The sequence below is a fragment of the Peromyscus californicus genome, unplaced genomic scaffold (genome assembly GCF_007827085.1).
Source record: "Peromyscus californicus insignis strain IS unplaced genomic scaffold, ASM782708v3 Scaffold_4__1_contigs__length_199733344, whole genome shotgun sequence".
In the NCBI taxonomy this organism is placed as follows: domain Eukaryota; kingdom Metazoa; phylum Chordata; class Mammalia; order Rodentia; family Cricetidae; genus Peromyscus; species Peromyscus californicus.
Genome location: NW_026294562.1, coordinates 175230981 through 175242824, shown reverse-complemented (window position 1 = coordinate 175242824; position 11844 = coordinate 175230981). Strand labels below are relative to the sequence as shown.

The following is an 11844-nucleotide window of genomic DNA, read 5'->3' as shown; positions in this document are numbered from 1 at the left end:
GAGATGGGTGACATTTGGACTAACGTTGATGATAGGGGACACAGGTAAGGCAGGAAGGACATCCCAAACAGAGGTGCAGCCAGCGCAAAGGCCCTGAGGCAGATCAGTACTTTCCCCCTGGGCTGAGGAGGCTGCTGTGGCTGTCGCCCAACAGTGAGGGAGAGAGGGGGGAAGAGGACAGAGCAGTGGCAGATTACATGGACCTTGTATGCCACAGTGAAGACTTTGGCTGGAGCCGTAGGATGGCCTAGGCTGACCTCAGCAGATCCCTGCCCTGTGGTTTACCTCATAGCTATTCTTCCATTGTGCTAAGCAGTTCATTTTTCAGCCTCTTCAGGTCTTAGCCTCAGTTGCCTGTCACTCAATCAAAGGCTCATAGAACACATCAAGTATTTTACCTTTCCCTTTGCAAGAGTGAGGAACTCACTGTCTGAGCTTTCTGAGCTCACTCTCTGAAGTGCCTCCAGGTTGAAAGCCCCGCACCCCCAGTGTGCTTTTAGACAGGTCCTCATGTAGTCCAGGCTGGCCCTCAACTCCCTATGTATCTGAGAATAACCTTGAACTTCTGATCCTCCTGCCTCCACCTCCCAAATGCTAGAATTCTAGGTGTGCACTACCATGCCTGGCTCAGGGTTGACCTCTTTTTTTTTTTCCCCTAGAACTCACTCTGTAGCCCAGGCTGGCCTCGAACTCACAGAGATCCGCCTGGCTCTGCCTCCCGAGTGCTGGGATTAAAGGTGTGTGCCGCCACCACTGGCGCTGACATCTTTTCTACTTTAGGTTTCCTCCTGATTGTCCCCTCCTCATAGCCCTCCCTGGTGAGTGCCCCTTATGGCCAGGTCTCTGGGCTCCACAATTACTTCAGTCCCCAATGTCTTCACTGTCTACCTCAATCATGAGTCTGTCTCCTTCCCGGGCTCAGGACTCTGCGATGGTGACCAGTGCCATTCATTTACACTTGAGGACTAAGGTCCTTGACGTCCTCTTCCCAGCCCATTCTGGGTCATCGCTGTCCTGGGATGGGCATCTCTCAGTTTCCTATTGGAGAAGGACAGGCCTGGTGTGGCCCAGCACGACAGAGGTCTTAGGAAGGCTATCACATGCCAAGCTCTGACCCGGCTGGACACGTTGGGGACAGTGATGAATCAGGCAGAGAAACCAGGTCACCCAACCCGAATGATACATAAGCAGAGAATGCTGACCAGTGAGGGCCTGTCGTGAGGGGCCAACGCAAGGCTGTGGAGACACAAGGCTGCCGAGTTCCCTCAGGACACCACTGTGGACTGAACTGAGGGTCTCCTGGAATGGGCATGTTCTCGGCCAGGCTGTGGGTGTGCCTGGGGGGAGAGTCCACACCACAGAGCGCTAAGGCCTGCAGCCAGGCAGCAGTGGGGGCCAAGCCCAGCTGTGCCACTGCCTGTGTGGTGACTGCCAGTCACAGGCCTCTGTGAACCTCTGCTCTTCGTCTCTATGCCGAGGGGAGCCCATGGGGAGCGGCCTTGCGTGCATGAAAAGCTCGTCAGCAGCCTGTGTTTTCCTCCCTCCCCTCCCCTCCCCTCCCCTCCCTTTCCTGTCTTACTTTTCTTCCTTTCAACACTCCAAATCCTGTTTCTCCCCCATCCAGCCACTGACAAACACTCCAGTTTCCATTCTTTGTATGACAAGTCACGTTTCCTATCTTCTCCACAGGGTGACCTTGATCTAGTGATCTTCTTGCCTCAGTCTCTCTGAGCTGGAGTTACAGGCATGCACCATTATTCCTGGCTGCTTTTTTTTTTTTTTTGGTTAAGTTTTTATTTATTTTTATTTTCTGTGTATGAGTGTTTTTCTTACATGTATATGTATGCACTATGTACATTCCTGGTGCCCATGGAGGCCAGAAGAGGGCATCAGATTCCTGAGACTGGAGTTGCATTTGTTTGTGAGCCACCATGTGGGCGCTAGGAACCGAACCTGGGTCCTCTGCAAGAAGAGTTAGTGTTCTTAACCGTTGAGCTGTCTCTCCAGACCTCTAGCTGCCTTAAAAAAAAAAAATTATTTTTATTTTTATTATTTTTTTTAGAGACAGGAATTCTCTGTGTAGCCCTGGCTGGCCTAGAACATGCTCTGTAGACCAGGCTGGCCTCAAACTCAGAGATTCACCTGCCTCTGCCACAGAGTGCTGGGATTAAAGGCGTGCGCCGCCGCCGCCGCCGCTGCCGCCACAACCAGGCCTTGGTTTTTTGGTTTTTGGTTTTTTTTTTAAATCTTGGTTTGCTGATTCAGGGTCTCATTATGTAACCCAGGCCGACTCCCCAGTCAAGTGCTGGTGTGACGGGCCACGCACCACACTACCACACCCATCCCAGGACACATAGATCTTAACATTTACCCTGTAGATGCATTTTCTATCTGTTCTTTGTGATCTTCAAAATTTGAACTCTAGAAACCTCAAGGATTTCTTGGATTCTGTTACCTCCCCAGCCCAGGTCACTGGTGTATAGTTAGTTACCACCCAATTGTAGAGTATGTGAAGAAGGAAACCAACCGGAAGGGAAGCTTCCTCCTTCAGTCCAGCACATCCCTCCAGAGCCTCACCCAGAACAGCAAGGCCTCTCTCTGCTCCAGGGGACTCACAGAAAGGCCAGCCACAGCCTGAGAAGGAGACCCGTGCACATCTGGTCCATGTGCCCTGCATGGGAAATCCTGGGGCTTTGGAAGGGATTGCTGAGCACAGAAATGTTCTCTTGAGTCCCAGGAGAGTTTGTGACCTGTTTTTCTTGTCCGCTGAGATGAACATGGCCACGTTACCATCTCTATTGTGTTTCCTTTTCCTTTTTAAAAATATGTTTTATCTTGGGGAATGGTTTCACAGAAAAACTGGAAAGATAAAAGAGTCCCACAGGAACCTGGTGCCCAGCTTTCTTTTATGATTAAAATCTCATATGATAGTACATTTGTTTCTTGGTTTCATTGTTTGGTGGTTTGGGAGCTCCCTTCAAAAGATTTACTTTTATTTTGTGTGTATGAGTGTTTTGCCTGTGTGTGTGTGTGTCTGTGCACTGCATACATGCAGATCTCCTAGAGCCTGAGTCACAGACAGTTGTGAGCCACCAAGTGGGCTCCGGGAATTGAACCTGGGTCCTCTGGAAGAGCAGCCAGTGCTCTTAACCACTGAACCATCTCTTCAATTTTTGATTATTATTTTTTTCTATTTCTCTATAAAGAATGTCATGGGAATTTTAATGGGGATTGCATTGATTCTGTAGATTACTTTTTTGCTTGTTTTGTTTCGTTTTTCGAAAAAGGGTTTCTCTGTGTAGCTTTGGAGCCTGTCCTGGAGCTCACTCTGTAGCCCAGGCTGGCCTCGAACTCGCAGAGACCTGCCTGCCTCCGCCTCTCGAGTGCTGGGATTAAAGGTGTGTACCACCACTGCCCGGCTTGTAGATTACTTTTTGTTATATGATCATTTTCCCAATACCAGTTGTGTCAAAACAGTTCCTGATTCCTTCATTTTCTTCCTTTAGTATCTTTTTTTTTTCTCCCCAAGACAGGGTTTCTCTGTTTAGCCTTGGGTGTCCTGGAACTCACTCTCAGAGTGGCCTCGAACTCAGAGATCTGCCTCTGCCTCCCGAGTGCTGGGATTAAAGGTGTATGCCCCCACCACCCTGCTAGACTGCTCGCTTTTAAAGCAGCAGTTAATTGTAGCTAGTTATATCTTCACAGTAATATTAAAAAGGATTTGTTTTAAAAAAAAAAGCTATGCCTATGAATGTGGTTATGTGTGTAAGAGCTGTTAACCACTGAGCCAGCTCTCCAAAGCCCGCCCCTCCTCCTCCCTCCCAGTCCCCGCTCCATTTCTATATATTTCATTTTTATGTATAAGTGTTTGTCTGTGTGAGTGAATGCTGAGTGTGTGAACTTGTACCAGAGGAGGTCAGAACAGGACATCAGGTTCCCTGGAGCAGGGGTTCCAGGTCATTGTGAGCTGCTAGACACAGGTGCTGGAAACGAAACTGGCATCACCTGCAAGAATGGTATGCACTCATAATACTGGACCACCTCTCCATCCCCAAGCAGGCCACTCGAACCTAGAAATAGCATCTGTATCTCCTCCCCTCAAGACGAATGAGCTGCAGCTGACAACGCACCACCTCATACCTCAGTGTTTGCAGTCTAGACTTGGCAACCCCCTTCCTCTCTCAGACTTCCCCTTTACCTGTGAGGCTGTGACATAATGAGACGAGGGACATGGGCATTGGCATTTGATCACCCTCACTTCACACTCCAACAGTTGATCTGGTAACCAACAAGGCAACTGAGTGGCCCACATGCCCAGCTGATGTGGATGGGTACACTGGATGGAAGGATGAGGCCCTTCCTATCGGTTGATGAATATAAATAGGAAAATGAAGCCTGGTGTGGTCACTCAGGACTGCAATGCCAGCACTCACGGAGGCAGGAGCATCGTTGTGTTCCAGGTTGAGGCTATAGTGAGATTCATCTTTTTTGTTTCTCAAGTAGCCCAGGCTGGCCTCAAAATCCACTGTATAGCTGAGAATGGACTTGAACATCTGATCCTCCTGCCTCCACTTCCTTGGGGCTGGGATTAGAGGAGAGTGGCCCCATACCCCTGATTGAGAGAGAACATGTCTGTCTCCCAGAGTTCCCTGCAGCAAACAGTTCCAGCCCCATCAGCCTCTGGTATCAACTAATCTACTTTGGTCACTATAGGTTAGATTTGCCTTTCCTACAATACTGTGAATGGAGCTGTGCTGTACTAGCCTTTTGTAAATGGCTTCTTTCAATAAGCCCAGTCTATTGACAATCTATCCATGCTGTGCTCCACAGGTCAGCCAGAGTACCCGCCCCTCAGTGAGGGATTCTATGCAAGCACTCTACCACTGAGCCACACACCCAGTCCCTCACTGGGGGATTCTAGGCAGGGGCTCTACCACTGAGCCACACCCCCAGCCCCTCACTGGGGGATTCTAGGCAGGGGCTCCACCACTAAGCCACATCCTCAGCCCCTCACTGGGGGATTCTAGGCAGGGGTTCTACTACTGAGCCATGCCCCCAGTCCCTCATGGGAGATTCTAGGCAAGTGTTCTTCAGATAAGCTGTATCTTCAGTCCTACATACTCTTTTTATGGTCATGTGGGAGTATTTTATGGCACACAAAATACTTTCTAGTCTTCATCATTTTAGTTTGTGTTTTTAAATTTTTGTTTGTTTTTTGAGACAGGGTTTCTCTGTGTAACAGCCCTGGCTGGTGTTTTTAAATTTTATTCATGTTATTTTTCTCTGGAAAAGAAAAAGTGGTCAGAGGTCCAGACACCGAAGTTGGATTGCCTATGGGATTTTGGAGAAGTTACTTACTTTCTCGATGCCTTTATTAGCACATTTTTTGAATGGGGACAACCAATACGCATACAGATTTTTGTGAGGACTTCAGTGACACCAGCCCTCCAAATATTAGCTAAAATAACAGTCTTGCAAGCCACCTTTTAGCCGGTCTCCATGCCAGACTGCAGCAAGACAAGCCACCCTTCACAGGCTCAAACAGCCTTTGCTGACACCTTCAGTACCCTAAGGACCAAGAAAATAATCACAAAACACCCTGGCCTGTAGTTTGCTGTTCTAACATTAGGTGGCGATCTAAGCCCTGGTTTGTACCATTTTGGGGGTAACCCTAGAGCACCATAAAATGGGGGTAGGAAATCAGAGGTGGGGGGGTGATTTGAGGAGGTATGTGGTCGTTTGTAGCTCTCCACCGCCTCATAAATAAACCCTAATAAACTTGTGTGTGTTATTCCATTGGCTGTTGGCATGCACCATCCCTGCGTGGAGACAGATGTTAATTTTACATCTTCCTGGGAGGGCCCCACTGCCAAATTTAAGGAGGAGTGTATGTTACATGCCTGCTCACAGCATGCTCTGTCAATGTTGGTGTTATCAATATTCAATGTGATTGGCTCACAGCGAGTGCTCCGGGGATATTTATTGAGCCAGTGTGAGCAGTCTTTAAGAGCATGGGCTTTGATGTCAGACCTCAGTTTAAAATCCCATCACACGGCTGGGGAGCTAGCTCAGCGGGTAAAGAGAGCTTGCCACCAAGTCAGACGGCTAGAAGTCGATCCCAGGAGTCACATGCTGGAAGAAGGGGACATTCTCTTCATTCTCCTCATTCTGGTCCACACTCACTCACAGGTCAAACGAACAAAGAGATGTAAAAAGGAGGAAAAACACCAAAAACGAGGGGAAACATTAGAGAGGACACTTCGAACACGGGCTGGAGTGTCAATCCCTGTTGTACAATCTTGTAATGTGCGTCCCCGACCATGGGGAGGCAACAGAGGGCAGTGAGTGAGTGAATGAGCAAATAGAGTTCTCCCAACTTCAGTCTCCAGAGTGACTAGAGATCAGTAATTCCACTTTAGCATAAAACTCCCGGAGTATAAAAATGTTTGAAATAGTGGGGCTGGTGGTGTCCACCTTTAATCCCAGCACTGGGGAGGCAGAGGCAGGAGGGTCTCTGAGTTTGAGGCCAACCTGGTTTACAGAGGGAGTTCCAAGACAGTCAGAGCTACACAGAGAAACCCTGTCTTGGGGGGAAAAAAAAGAAAGAAAAAAGAAAAAGAAGGCCGGGCGGTGGTGGCACATGTCTTTAATCCCAGCACTCGGGAGGCAGAGCCAGGCGAATCTCTGTTCGAGACCAGCCTGGTCTACAGAGCGAGATCCAGGACAGGCACCAAAACTACACAGAGAAACCCTGTCTCAAAAAACAAAACAAACAAACAAAAACAAAAAAAGAAAAGAAAAAAACAAAAATTAGAGGCTTGAGCCATTACCCAGTGCAGATGATGGCTTGTTCCTGTAACCCCTGTAGTAGAACACTCGTTTAGTGCATTGGAGACCCTGGGTTCAACCCAAAATAAGACAGGGAGACGGAGGGAGAGAAAAGCAGGTCAACAGAGAATACCTCAGCAGCAGCTCTTCATTCATGGCTTCCACAGATAGAAACAAAAGGCCTGCTATGTGTCTGGCGGAGCACCCACACAGAGGACAGGCAATAGCATTTACCTGAATCTTTAGAGGGTGGAACTACCCCTTATTCAACCATTCCTTCTGCAAACAGGTACTGAGTACTTACATGCAGCGGTGAGCAAAGACGAGTTCAAGGTCAGTCTGGGTTACAGAGTGAGGCTTGTCTCATGAAACCAAAATTGGCTAGCCAAACAAAACCACAGTCAGCCAAGGAAAATAAGGCAAAGTGGTCAAAGTAGCACAAGGTGGGGAGGTGGGTCTTCCAGAGAAGATAATGTTTGAGAAAAAGGAGCATTGAGCGGGAGGCAGGAGGCTGCCTTGAACAAGAGAATCTTCCAGACAGAGGGAAAAGCCAATAAGAGAACCAGAGAAAGCCAGGCCTGTTTGGGGCAAGCTTGTAATCTCAGACTCCCAAGTGGCTCAGCAGTAAAGCACTTGCCTAGAATTCCCTGGGGCTGGGGACTTACCTAGCGCTGCTTACCTCTCCTGGAAAAAGTCCTAGGTTCAATACCTAGTACCCAAATACACAAACAAAACCCTCAAAAACCTCAAGATGAGAAAGCATCTTTATATCTATACCATAGATGCAAGGGTGTATTTGTTTCCTGTGTTTTCCATATTGATTAATGAAAATCTTAAGTACATTTATTTATTTAGTTAATTTATGTCTATGGCTCACTTGTGGAGGTCAGAGGGGAACTAGGGGGAGTCATTTCTCTCCTTCCATCATGCGGGTCCAGGAGATCAAACTCAAGTCCTTGGTCTTGGCAGCAAGCACCTCTTACCCACTGAATCTTCTCACACACCCGTGACTAATTAAAAAACAAAACAAACAAACAAACAAAAACCCCAAACTTATTTAAAAGATTAAGATCATGTAGTGTCAGATTTCCAGGTTCTGCCTGCACTTCATTCGAAACCTGCTTGCTGAGATCATAAACCAAGTAACATTCTCTTAGCCTGCTTCTTTACCTGTAAAATGAGTATTAAATCAACAAGGTTGTGGTACCCGCTTATTCCAGAACTAGTCGTGTGCTAACACAGGTATAAGAAGTGCTTTATGTTACTATATTCCACTGTCTTTACATCTTTGGGAGCCAGTAGCAATCTGACAAGAAAGCCGTCATTTCCCCTTTAAGAATCTGAGTGGGCGGGGACTCAGCGTCCCCGCACCTTTTCCAAATTTTCCAATCTCGGCTCCGCATTCTCTCCCGGAGGTCTCCGATTGGACAATCCGCACCTATCAGCAGCGGCTGCAGGGAACCCTGCCCGACGCATAGCCCCGCCCCCGGGCAGGCCCCGCCCAACACCCGGTCAACTCCGTTGCTATGGGGACGAGTGGGCGGCGAGGAGTACGGGAGGCCCCGGATGTTCGTTGGGGATTCAACATGGCGGCGGCAGTAGCCCCGGCGGCGGCGGCGGCGCGAGACAGCTGAAGGCGGTTCGCGAGCGCAGAGTTCCGGCCCGAGTAGCTAGGCCGCGAGCGACCGCGGCGCCAAGCCGGTAGGTTAGCGGGTTTACCGGGCAGGAGGCTTGAGGTTGGGGTGGGAGGTCCGGGCACGCGCTGTGGGAGAGCAGCTATGGGGGGGGCGGGGCCGGAGGGGTCAAAGTTCACTCGTGGTGGAAAGGGTCGCGTGGAAAAGGGTCGCGGGTCAAAAATGAGGATGGGGGAGGGGGCTGTCGCGATCAGGGGCTCGACTAGCGGAGGGGGCGTGGCCGAGTTTGAAATTTGTGCAAAGTTTGAAATACTAAGTGGGGGTTCGGAACACTTCTCATAAAAGGGAGCACTTTTAAGAAGAGGGTGTGCCTGTAAGGATCGGAGGTCACAGCCAAGGGAGAGGGGCGGCGGCCTGGTTGGAGATTTAAACGTCTCAACCCGCGGAGTAGGTGGACGAGCTTTAGGGGTGTATGGGACAGGGCGTAGGTAGAGATAAAAATAAAGATAAAAATCTGACGGGTACAGTGTAGATGTTTTGATAGGGTCAAAAGCTCAACACCCAAGCGGGGCGCGTTCGGGGGGAGGGGACCAGGGACATCTAACAGCCTTCCAAAGTGCCTTCCGGTGGTGGGAGTAGAAAGGCAGCCCCCTCCCACAAATAATGAAGGCCACACACTGGTAAAACACTGATGATAGGCTAGGCTCACCTCTCAGCGTTAACGCTCTGCGAACACACTCATTTGGCGCTCAGTACAATATCGCTGGGGCCGAAGCTGTTATTAAGACGCTAAGTGATTTGCCCCGGGTCAGCTAATGAGTAAGGTGAGCAGCTGAGATTCCAGCTCCCGAGCAATGGCCCAGAGTGCTGCTGTGGCCTGCTGCCTTTCAAAGAATCTTGCTGCTGGTTAATGTTTAACGAGACAGCACACTGTGTATGCCTGGTCTTGTTTCATCCCTTATCTTGTGAGATGGGTGAGCTGAGTATTAAAGAACACCCCTATTTTCCACATAGGAAAGCTAACGCCAAGAAAGCTGACCGAAGCTCCTGCCCCTACCTGCCACACTGTCCACTTCCTAGGAGGTCTGTTCCTGGAAGCAGACATCCAAGCCACTCCCTGGGCGGGAACAGAGTGTCTGTTTAGCCTCCTTGGAAGGGTGTGACCTGGGAGGGGAGGTTCCACTGGGCCTCTGGGAGTGGCATGTTGGTGGGTGGCCCAGAGTCCAGTGAGCTTCTGGTTGGGTGGGTGTGACCTTAGGAGTTCCCTCTTCCTAACACCACATGCTGTCCCTGTGGTCTTCAGTGGCTCCCACCCTTTCAGCTGCTGCTGTTTCGAGGCTTGGTCCTGTCCCAGCCAGTCATCTTTCCACTGTGGTCACTCTTAGCCAGCCCTGGGCAGCTCTGGGCTTTGCTTTCTTCCTCCGTGTGTGGGAGAGCCCATTCTGCCTTTTCCTGGTTCCCGGGGGCGTGTGCACCTGCTGCTGGTTCAGGGTGCTTCTGGAGCACCCGCTGGCTGCCAGCACTCCGGGGCTGTTAGGCATTGTGCTGGCTTCTGGGATGGTAGCAAGAGGACAAGAGCCACACAGCCCTACCCGCAGGGCCTGCTCAGTCTCCTGTGGGAGCAGACTGGGGCCAGACCTCAGCCAGGGACACTGAACCTCACCTCTGCGAATGACGCTAGGACAAGGAGAGTGCCTATGCTCTGGGTCTGTCCTGAGGTTCCTGTCCTTGGAAAGTCCCTCGAGGAAGCTCTGAAGGATGAGTAAGAGGGACAGGAAGGGACACAAGGTCAGAAAGAGCAATATGTGCATAAGCCCTTCTGGGCTAGTAGAGGCCAGGGGACAGCCCCAGAAGTTTAACCTGGGGAGGGCCACTTATACGTACCTCAGTTTTCTCCTCTGCAGAGTGGGCCTAATGAGAGTGCTGGTGTGGAGGCCTGACACTTGGCGTACAGTAGGCACCGGGTAGCCTGGTGTACTGTAGAAGCCTAGTCTTGCCGATAACTCTGGACTTTCCCACAGCCAGCCAACCCCCAACTGCTACTGACAGTGTCAGGGAACTGGCGTGCTGCCAGCACCAGATCTGGGAGGCCACCCCAGCCTCCCAGGCTTGCAGTACCAGCTTGGCACAGATAAGGAGAGATGGGGCCTGTGTCACTGGAGACCTGCCTAGCTTAGGGCCCCCTGCCTTGTCTCTGACCAGTTTTGGGTTTTGGGGACTTTTGTTTTGTTTTGTTTTTAGGTTTCTCTGTGTAGCCTTGGCTGTCCTGGAACTCACTCTGTAGACCAGGCTGGCCTCAAACTCACAGAGATCCAGCTGCCTCAGCCTCCCGAGTGCTGGGATTAAAGGCGAGCGCCGCCACCGCCCGGCTCAGTTTGTGTTTTTCTGTTGACTAGTTTTGTTCCTTTTGCTCTGTGGTAGGCTCGAGAGGAAAGCAGAGCTTTCAGTGTTGGGATGACCCAGGCATCCCTGTCAGACCCCAGGAGAACAACCCGGGATGCCATCTCTCCAGCACCTCTCCTCCGTCCTAGCTCCCTGGAAACTGGAGCAGCACAGCCCCCAAGAAGGCGGTAGACTAACAGCCGCGTCAGCACCACCTGACCAGCCCACTCGGCAGGTCCCGATCTGGCCTCCCTGGGGCTGAGTGGCCTCAGTCCTTTGGAAGCCCCTCCCTGGGTGGCTCGTGTCCACTGTGTCACAACGCATAGATGCGGTGTCACCTGAACAGGCCATACGGTGTCCTGCACTGTAAACGCCTTGGAGGGGTCACCTGTTTTCCGTGCTGTTATTTCTCTGTCATGACAGGTCACATAGGAGCCATCCTTTCACATTTTGGTGGCCATGTGGTCAGTTCCTTGTTGGAGTGTCACTGTGCTGTGATGACTATTCTAGAATGTTTCCTTGTGGGTCATGGCCACAGAGTGGCTGGGCGCACACCTGTGCTGGAGACGGCAGATGGCCCCGATGCCGGGCAGTGGCTCTCCTGGAGCGCTGTGCTGTGTGCTTCCCAGCAGTGCACAGCGGTTCTCCTGTTCTGCTGGGACAGTTGCAGCTCTGGCTGGAATGCTTTCCTCAGGCTGGACATGATGAGCCTCCCCATCACTCCAGACAGTGAGACCACCTGAGGAGGAGGAGGCTGTGTGACTCCTGTACCTGATGCCCATGGTCTCGTGTTGAGAGTAGAGGGCAGACTTCAGGGGCTTTGGCCGTCACTCTGTAGGGCATGCATGACATTGGCCCAGCTTTGATCCTCTTCCCTTCGGGACAACTTCCAGGGTAGACATTTGGAAAAGGGCCTAGTTACACTCTGCCTTTGTGGTTATTGTTCCCAGGGCTAACAGAGGCTGGCAGGTTTGTCCTCGGGTGGTGACACCCAGGTTAG

General features: G+C 50.8%; 1 protein-coding gene across 5 annotated transcripts in view; it reads left to right on the top strand.

Annotated features, from left to right (window-relative positions):
• The first annotated feature begins 8388 nt into the window (after positions 1-8388).
• The window catches only part of Pak4 (p21 (RAC1) activated kinase 4), a 40889-nt gene continuing 37433 nt past the window's right edge, over positions 8389-11844 (top strand). For all 5 annotated transcript variants that reach the window (XM_052763245.1, XM_052763239.1, XM_052763242.1 and 2 more), the window contains exon 1: positions 8389-8529. The gene's annotated coding sequence lies outside the window, so the exon portion shown is untranslated. The remainder of the gene's footprint in view (positions 8530-11844) is intronic.